This window comes from Harmonia axyridis, chromosome 3, assembly GCF_914767665.1.
Source record: "Harmonia axyridis chromosome 3, icHarAxyr1.1, whole genome shotgun sequence".
Classification (NCBI taxonomy): domain Eukaryota; kingdom Metazoa; phylum Arthropoda; class Insecta; order Coleoptera; family Coccinellidae; genus Harmonia; species Harmonia axyridis.
In genome coordinates this window covers 58,097,592-58,107,174 of record NC_059503.1, presented here as the reverse complement: position 1 = coordinate 58,107,174, position 9,583 = coordinate 58,097,592, and positions in this window count along the sequence as shown.

Here is a 9,583-nt window from a genome sequence, read left to right as displayed (position 1 = left end):
ATAAATAAAAACCATATTTTCATATAGTTTCAAAGATTCAACATCTATTGTCTCAGTTGTTGAGGTGGTATAAAATATTGAAGTGTTCCCAGAATCTCTTTGTAGTCGCTGAATCTGCATCTGAGGTCGTCTAGGATCGGTTTTGCCACCGATATTCGAAAAAGAATTTCAGGATATTCAGTAGCATAGTTACTTCTAAGACGCTAGCGAGTTTTATTAAATGAATTTTTTCACCAACAAAACTCATTGATGTTTTTGGTGTTTTGATAACCTTGAAAACTCAAGATCGATTAATTTTCGAATGTATTCAAACTACACAACTATATTATAAATGTGGTCAACTGCAGCCAATTAACAAAAGCAGATTACAAATTCACTAGCAAGCAGAGAGTATGATATGCTCCTCTTGATCATTTTTAGGCAAACAAAAAGAAGTGAAGAGCGCAAAAATCTCAGACCATTCTTTTTCCAGAGGCTGTAACGCTACATTTGACTAGCAGAAGTTGGGTCATTTCAGTTTAAAATAAATACAAAACATTGTATCTGATATCGAATGCTGTATAGAATTCATAACATTGATCAGATGTGATATCATGAAATGAAAATAAAGTTTGTTAGGTCCTGATTTTAAAGTATTGAATATTTGACTACTGAAATAACAAAAACATCTTTTTCTCTCGTCATTTTTTCCGATTCGGCTAGGTTGAAAAAGTACAGGCTGTCGAAAATCCAAATAAAGAATATTTTTCAGTTTTATTTCTCAAATGATTGTATCGAAAAAAAATATTTTTGGAATATGATGAATTTTTCCCCAATACAAAATTCCATCCAAATCTTCCAGTTTCTTCATTACATTCCCTTAATATTGAAAGTAATTTGAACACTCATTAAAGAATATTCAGCCATTTTGAAAAATCAAAGTATTTCTAATATATTTTCGTAAAATTCACCGTTTCCGGGTAGTTTGATTGAAGAAAATCATCTGTTATTCAAAAAACTTTGGCTGAATGCAACTCAATTTTTTTAATAACTCAAAATGGTATAGCACATACTTTGGACAATTTCAGTGTGCGGTTTCCAGGGGTGACAGAGCTCATTATGAAAATTTGGAATGTCTATATCTTTTCATCTAGGCCTAATCAGAAAAAATAGTGAAGGAAAAAGGTATTCCTTTTTGTCTCAAGATTATACTGTTAAAATATTTGTACAAGTCAAAGACTCGCCCTGTATATGTGTAGATACTGTGCTTGTATTCCGAAAATCCTATAATATATCCTAATGACAGTAGCTGGATGTGAAACTTTCGAATATCGATGTATAAATTACTAGGAATATTCATTCCTTTCTATTTGGTTCTAAACCAAAGGATGGAAATCAGAATTTTTCAGCTAATACCCCCTCAAATTTTGTTGTAGGTTTCCAACAATTCATAAGCTCTATATTTTAAAAATCGATGCTTTGTTATAGACTATTTCCAAAAATTCAGATGACTTCCTTGAATAGAATAGTTGTCAAAACCACTTCTAATTTTTGTTATCAAGTGAAGTTTGAATATCAATTGAAGACATTTCCTTTTCTATGATGTGAGATATTCCATCAAATATTATCGAACTATTAAATTTAATCCAAAAGAATAAGTTCCGAATCACATTAATTATCTTTCAAAACGGTCCACTTTTTTTCTCGAATATTCTCAAATAATGCATATGAAAACGTGCATTGCCATTAACTTTCTATTTGAGTACTCTATTCACCATTAAAAGGATCTAATGTCTTGATAAGAAGTGAAAATTCAAATTTTATCGTAAATAATATCATTCCGTATAATTCCGAAGTAAAATAAAATCTCCAAAAAAAAATACTATGAAAGATGGGACACACCAGACCGTGAATATCACCTTTTTTTTCAAATGCTATTCTAACAGGAATTTCCTCGGTCAGTTTAACGTCTCCCACACCTAATGAATTAGCCAACTAGATATCGATGCATTCCTGTCGAAATACCATCCTTTTTATCAGATATGCAAATTTTTCAAAGACCAACGTTTCCTCAACCATCGAAACGTGTGATTCGATTTGCATACTGGGCGATTAGGTGTGCGCGTCCACATCTAATTAAACCATCAAGAAGACGTTCATCCGTCTCTCTTCCATCAGGTCTCCGACCAAATGGTCTACCATCCGATCTAATCTAGCTAACCACGAATTATTAGTCCATTGTTTCGGTTAGTTCGAGTTCAGATATTATCGAAATATTTCTTTAAAGTAACGTTTATCTGTTGTTTCACATGATTATCATAATGATTAAATGGAAATGTGCTGTTTTAATGGCGATTTGCCGAACCAGTGGCGTCGAATGTGGATAGTAACTTCCCGAGTAAAATAATATTTAGATCATTAAATTTTTATGTTTTATTTTTATGCTTTCTTCATTTTTCTGATCTGCACAGAAAATTGAAACCACTAAAATAAATTTTCGATTTCAGATTGAAATGAATGTCCTTTCTGCATAATTTGGAATCTGCTATTTTTCTCTGGTTTAATTTTTGGTTTCTCATCAATTCCTATTTCAAAATCTATTTCTTCATTTGTTTGATCTGATTGGAGAGTGTTCATCATTGGTTTTTTTGCAGAATGTGCCAGTATACAAGCTTTGCTTGGACTATGCATGTTCTAGAACTCAAATCGGTTTTTTTTTTCTTGAATGTATTCTTTCTTTCTTTATAATGAATAAATTGAAATTAAAAACAACAACCCCATTATCTTCTCATTTTCTCAACGACACATAATATTAAAATAACTTTTATTTCATTTCAACAATTGATGTGATAAATATGTTAAATATTTCATAATTTTCTCTAGATCACTCTTTAAATACTTCAAGCAGAATCAGTTATTGTGAAGTAATTTGAATTGTGTAATACTATTCTGTTTTTTATTTCAATATACAGGGTGTTTCCAAATTAGACGTGAACCTTGAAGCAGGTCTTAGTATCACTCATTTGCTGTCGATTGAGCCATATTTATTGATAACCGAAAATAAACAGTAGAGATATTTGAGTTCTTCTTCTATATTACTCATATAAATTTACCTGCAACTTCTGAATTCCACAATTTATTCATGACAAAATTATTTCCAAAACTTGGCAAATTCCTTCTTTAATTCCTAAAAAAGTTTTCGTTAGAATGCAGCCACAAGATTTTTTTCAGCTGATATTTATTTGAAATGAGAAACAAACAAAGAAAAAAAAGTTTCACTGCAATTGAACTCTTTCAGTAGAGAATGTATTCATAAATTATTTTTGAAACGACCTCCATCATTCCTCATAAAAGCACGTGCCCTCTTTCTTATTTCTTCAGTTGGCAGTTACCGCCAGAGATGTACTTACAACCTTCCTGCTGCTTCGTCTATTCTATGGATGTAAGGTCCGGACTTCTCGCTGGCCACAAAAACAATCTAAAATTATAATCAAATCAGTTCAACGTGAAAAGAATTTATGAAGAAAGAAGTGAGGAGAGAAATCTTTTGAAAATCATAAGAACTCAAAAATCACCTAAACTGTTGATTTTTGATTATCACTAAATATGGCCCAACAGACAGCAAATAAATTATACTAACATGTCGTCCAAGGTTCACGTCTAATGTTGAAACACTTTATATATAATGTAGAATAACCATTTCAACCAGAACCATAGAAAATATGAGAAGATTAGAATATTCTCGTGGGTCGAGATTTTGGGTGTTCTTATAAAGGGTGTTTTTTTAGAGCTATAGAACTTTAAATTGCAATAAAACAACGATGGATTATTCGATTGGCATGAATTTTATTTATCCGCAAGATAATCTTGTGGCATTACATTTCGAATATGATTTCTGGCGTATGACCGCCACGGCTGGCTCGGATGTAGTGTGGCCGTATATCGGCAATAACACGGCTAATGTTGTCTTCCAAATGGTCAAGGGTTTGTGGCTTATCCGCATAGACCAATGACTTTACATAGCCCCACAGAAAGTAGTCTAGCGGTGTTAAATCACAAGATCTTGGAGGCCAATTCACAGGTCCAAAACCTGAAATTAGGCGGTCACCAAACGTGTCTTTCAATAAATCGATTGTGGCACGAGCTGTGTGACATGTTTCGCCGTCTTGTTGGAACTACAGCTCCTGGACATCAATGTTGTTCAATCTGGGAATGGCCATCATCGTTTTTGAAGAACTACGGACCAATGATCCCACCATCACATAAAGCGCACCAAACAGTCAGTTTTTCTGGATGAAACGGTGTTTCGTTATACACTTGATTAGCTTCACTCCAAATGCGGCAGTTTTGTTTGTTGGCGTAGCCATTCAAGCAGAAGTTTGCTAATGGACGTAGTGCGCGATACGTATTCTGCACAGAACCATTTTTTTCGAAATGAAATTGCACTATTTGCAAGCGTTGTTCAGGCGTGAATCTATTCGTGATAAATTGCCAAACCAAACTGAGAATAAATCATTTGACAGCTGTTAAATCGATTGCCATCTCGAACAGAAATGACAACTTAAAGTTATATACCTCGAAAAAAAAAACCCTATAAAACATCAATTTCAAGCTATGTGATAAATTTTATGCTAATCACACCAAAAACATCATTAAAATTCAAGAAGAAGAAATAACCAATACTTCTATGACATTTAATAATAAATAAATAAATGATAATACAAAACTAAAACTGTATAGTGGTAATCGTAGTTATATTTTGGTTTGTTCCTCCAGAAATCATATGATCCTAAGAAGCCCTTAATGATAGTTAACTGTTCACAACTGATAAATTTTTGTGTATATGTAGTCTGAGTTATTGTTACTACAAGTTTCAAACATTTTGAGACATTAAAATATCAGTTATTATTATTTTTTTCATTTCTGAAAGGATCAATGCTGAGGATCAATGAATTCTAGGCTAGTATAAAAATTCTCACAGGTTACCAAACTCATCACAGAATGAACTCGTATGTATTAATATCAACACAAGAACAGAAGCAGCTCATCACTGAAGTTTTTTACCTGAATTTTCACATATAATTTTACATACCTACTTCAAATTCCCTTTCTATACAAACATTTTTCAAATTCAAATATTCCAACACCAGATATGAACTTCGTCAAACAGATCGGACTCAGAAAAGCTTCTGCCCTGTAAAAAATTTACACAACACAGAAAAATTCGACTAAACTAAAAAACTATTACGAAATCCAGATGTCATGGAGATACCTTTAATAGCCGTTAAGCTTTGATAATTTAGTGAAAGTAATACTCACATTGTGTTTTGTGATGATAAAAACCTCGGAAAAAAAATTTTCAATGTATCCCTACCCGATTTTTGATTGGGCAAGCAAGATCTGAATGAAAATCATAAATTTATCATCTTTCACCTCTTATATCAACCAGATGAGATCAACAGGTTCTTACATGATAGGCACGACACTGGTACCGATCATTAATGAACGTCGTATCAAAAAATTAGTCTACATCATAATCGACCACATACGATCAAATTACGCGTATTCCTATAGATACCTCACCTAATTGGCCGGTACAACCGAATAATATTCTTTTTGTTTATCCGAACAATCTGATGCTTAATTAGATTCGCATCCGGAGTTTATTGTAATTTTTCTCGAATTCAATTCGCCCGTTCTAATCTTGATTTTTAATACTAATTACCGGTTTACGTGTACGTGTGATCTGAATATATTAATCCGGTAGTCCTGCCTGAGAACAATGGGATCTAACGGCTCTTTTCGTTTATCGAATTCGAATTGAAGGATCCGTGTTAAGGTCATGAAGATTAATAATATTAATTTGATGACTGGATGGATTTTTCCTGATTTAATTTTAATTGGATTATTGCTGGGAGAGTGTGGAATATCTACCGTTTTGTCGTCGACATATGTAAATGTAACCAGATAATGTTGTTACTAGTTGTAATCTACCTATTGTAACAGAGAATAGGATATAACATTTCAAATATTAATTTAGTCAGTCGGTTATTTGTTGAATAGGAATAGAGGAAAGCCTCTAAACTTCACAATAGTAAGATGCATAGTTAGAATAAATGGACTAGATCACGTTATGATATCAGTAATTTTTTTATTCACTAGGTACTTCTTTGTTTATTACTGATGTGAAACACAATTCTAAGCGCTGATACATTCACGCCAAAAGCTCTCTTGGATATACCTATATACGGGTCTCCAAAATTTCGAAAATAATGGTTCTGTGGAATGGAATACGTATCGCGCACTAGGTCCATTTTATTTTGTTTAGCGATGAAGCGCACTTCTGGTTGAATGGCTACGTCAACAAACAAAACTGCCGCATTTGGAGTGAAGCTAATCCTCAAGTGTATGTCGAAACACCGTTACATCTAGAAAAACTGACTGTTTGGTGAGGTTTATGGGCTGGTGGAAACATTGGTCCCTACTTCTTGAAAAACGATGATGGTCAGAACGTTACAGTCAATGGTGATCGGTATAGAGCCATGATTACTAACTTCTTCATTCCTGGATTGAACAACCATGATGTCCAGGAGCTGTGGTTCCAACAAGACGGCGCAACATGTCACACAGCTCGTGCCACAATCGATTTATTGAAAGACACGTTTGGTGACCGCCTAATTTCACCTTTTGGACCTGTGAATTGGCCTCCAAGATCTTGTGATTTAACACCGCTAGACTACTTTCTGTGCGGCTATGTAAAGTCATTATTCTATGCGGATAAGCCACAAACCCTTGACCATTTGGAAGACAACATTCGCTGTGTTTTGCCGATATACGGCCACAAATGTTGGAAAAAGTCATCGAAAATTGGACGTCCAGATTGGACTACATCCGAGCCAGCCGTGGCGGTCATATGCCGGAAATCATATTTAAAATGTAATGCCACAAGATTATCTTGCGGATAAATAAAATTCATGTCAATCGAATAATCCATCGTTATTTTAATGCAATTTAAAATTCTTCATCTCTAAAAAAACAGCCTTTATAAAAAGGAAACTGATCTTCCAGTAACAACAGATGCTACTGGGTTGATATTTGAAAAGTCAATTGCGAATAAAAAACTAATACAAGGAGTGCGATGAACATACAAAAACGTAAAATCTCCGTTATTACCATATCTCGTATCTACTCTATTTGTTCTATAATAATGAGAATTGATTGGATTCAGTTCTTCTGGTAAATAGATACTCTTCTCCAATGTCCAATCCTAAAATACTCGGGATCCCAATATTTCACGTTCTAATAGAATTGTTGATCAAATTTGGTATGAAGGTATTTAAAATTTTCATGAAAATGTAACCTTTCTTTTACAGTCTGCATTTCACATGCTCGAATTTGCAGATAAACGGGCGACAAAACCGAAATAACTAAGCAGTATCCAGTAGTCAGCTGCATAGTTTATAGAAACGAAGGACAAGGAAACATATAGCCATAAAAATTAGCAAAGAATTCCAATATTTATTTCAAAATAAATAGCATCCTCATAACCCTGCTACGTTGCAGACAAACTAAAATTTTTTTTAGAATGACAACCACCTACTATTGAATATAAAACACAATAACTTACGAACCGTATATAATCGATACCTATTCCTATAAATCAAACCTCAACCTCTTCATGCGTCCGAAACAAAAGCTCCAATAACTCTCCACCCAGACCCAACGCCACCTCTATTCTTTTCTCGAGAATCAAAGAGACTTTATCCCACCTGTTCTATGCTCCGAACCCCCTGGCTTCCCCACGCACCCCACCTGTTGTCATTCATGCCGAATTTATGCCGGTCAGGTCCATTTCGACATTTCGACCCCCCGATATTTATTGGTATTTGATTCCGGGCTATTTTTATTTCCGCCTGGATGCACCTAAGCGGGGAATCAAGAATTCTCACGACGACGTATCTATGTTCCTTCTTTGATTCGTTTTTGTCAATGGTATTCGGGTCTGGTCGCGTCTTAAACTCAGTGATTCTTTTCTTTAAACCGTTCCCGATCAGATCACTATTCTTTTTCACGGTTTTTTATCGATTCAGAAGGAGATTGGGGTCCAATTGTACGTATCTTGTGAATTGTGACACTTCAACGTCGAGTTGGTTTGAATGTGGCTTAAGGCTTTTCGAGGATTTGGATTTGACGACTGAATGGGTTTTGATTCTGTTCGAAGGTTAGAAAGGAGAAAGAGATTATCGAGAATGTATCACACTTATTTCGCTTGAGCTCAACTGGATTCTCTATACACAGCATGATTCGTAAAATATGAGACTCATTTTATAAAGAAATTATTCGAAAAAATGTAGAAACACTGACATGAAGTCAAGAACTTCTGCCTGCCCATTCATTTAAGCACCAGTTGCAACATTGGAGGCCACATATACCCACCAATTTACAGTTATGTGGTCTTCAAGGCTGCAATTGATTCATACAAACAAACGCTCAAAAAGTTCTGAATGCACTACATTGTTTTCCTCATTTTCTTCGATACCTCTGTGCACGACAATTTCCAAGGAAGTATCATCTTCAGTCTTTCATTCTATTCTGTTTTACAAAAACTGAGAATTTTCGCAATTAGTTCAACTAACGAATAGTATCACTTTGCTGCGTATCATCAACGCAGACATGCATAACTTAAGACCGGCCTGATGGTTGTAAGGAAGAAACTTGTTGGAAGGACACATTTTGCTGCTCTTGCAAAGTAGCGGTTACAACGACGCCGATGTTGTCTTACCCTTCTTCACAGCTGATGTGGCTTGTTCTTTCCAAGTGGGCTTCTTATCAAGTATCACTTCCAGATACCCAGCTTTGTTTTTTAATTCTTCCTACCGAACATACCTTTTTTGCTTGAAGCAAACAGCCTTTCTTTTCTCAGAATTCCCTTCGTTTCTTCATCGAGGGAACTAGGATTGAAGTCTTGACATAGCTCTTTGCAAAAAATATGGTATCGTCATCATAAAATGTAACATATAAAATAACGATGACAGCATAGATTCTTGCGGGGCTCCTCCTGAATGTCTCTTCTCTGAAGACAGTAGGTACTCTGTCAACTATGACTCTCAACATTTGTGAGAGGCTACCAGAGGATAAAGGGGAATGAAAATCCGTCTGCAAGTAGTTTGTTCTGCAGTATATCATATTATATCAAACGCTTTGGTCATGTCCAAAAACAAAGCCTCCTGTCAGAATCACCACCTGTGATTCTGAAGGTAACTGAGGTCAATGAGTCTTCTCAATGAATTCGATGAAACTTCATGGAACAAACACGTACAGCCATGTTTCGAACCATGATGGGTTCATCTTCAGTGAAGGACTGAAAGAAAATGGGATAAAAAACTATTACATCCAAAATTTGTTCCAAGACTTGGAGTAATGTGGCTTTGAAAACTGAACTGCTCCAATTGTATGATCTTCGTCTCTTTTGTCATTGAATTCTTTTTTTTTTGGAATGAACGCTTTATCTATCTTTCCTATGAGTGAGAGAAGACTGATCAGGAGGTAATTTTGTGGGAATTTGGTATCTTTGCTGGCTTTAGAGATTCAAACACCTCTTTAG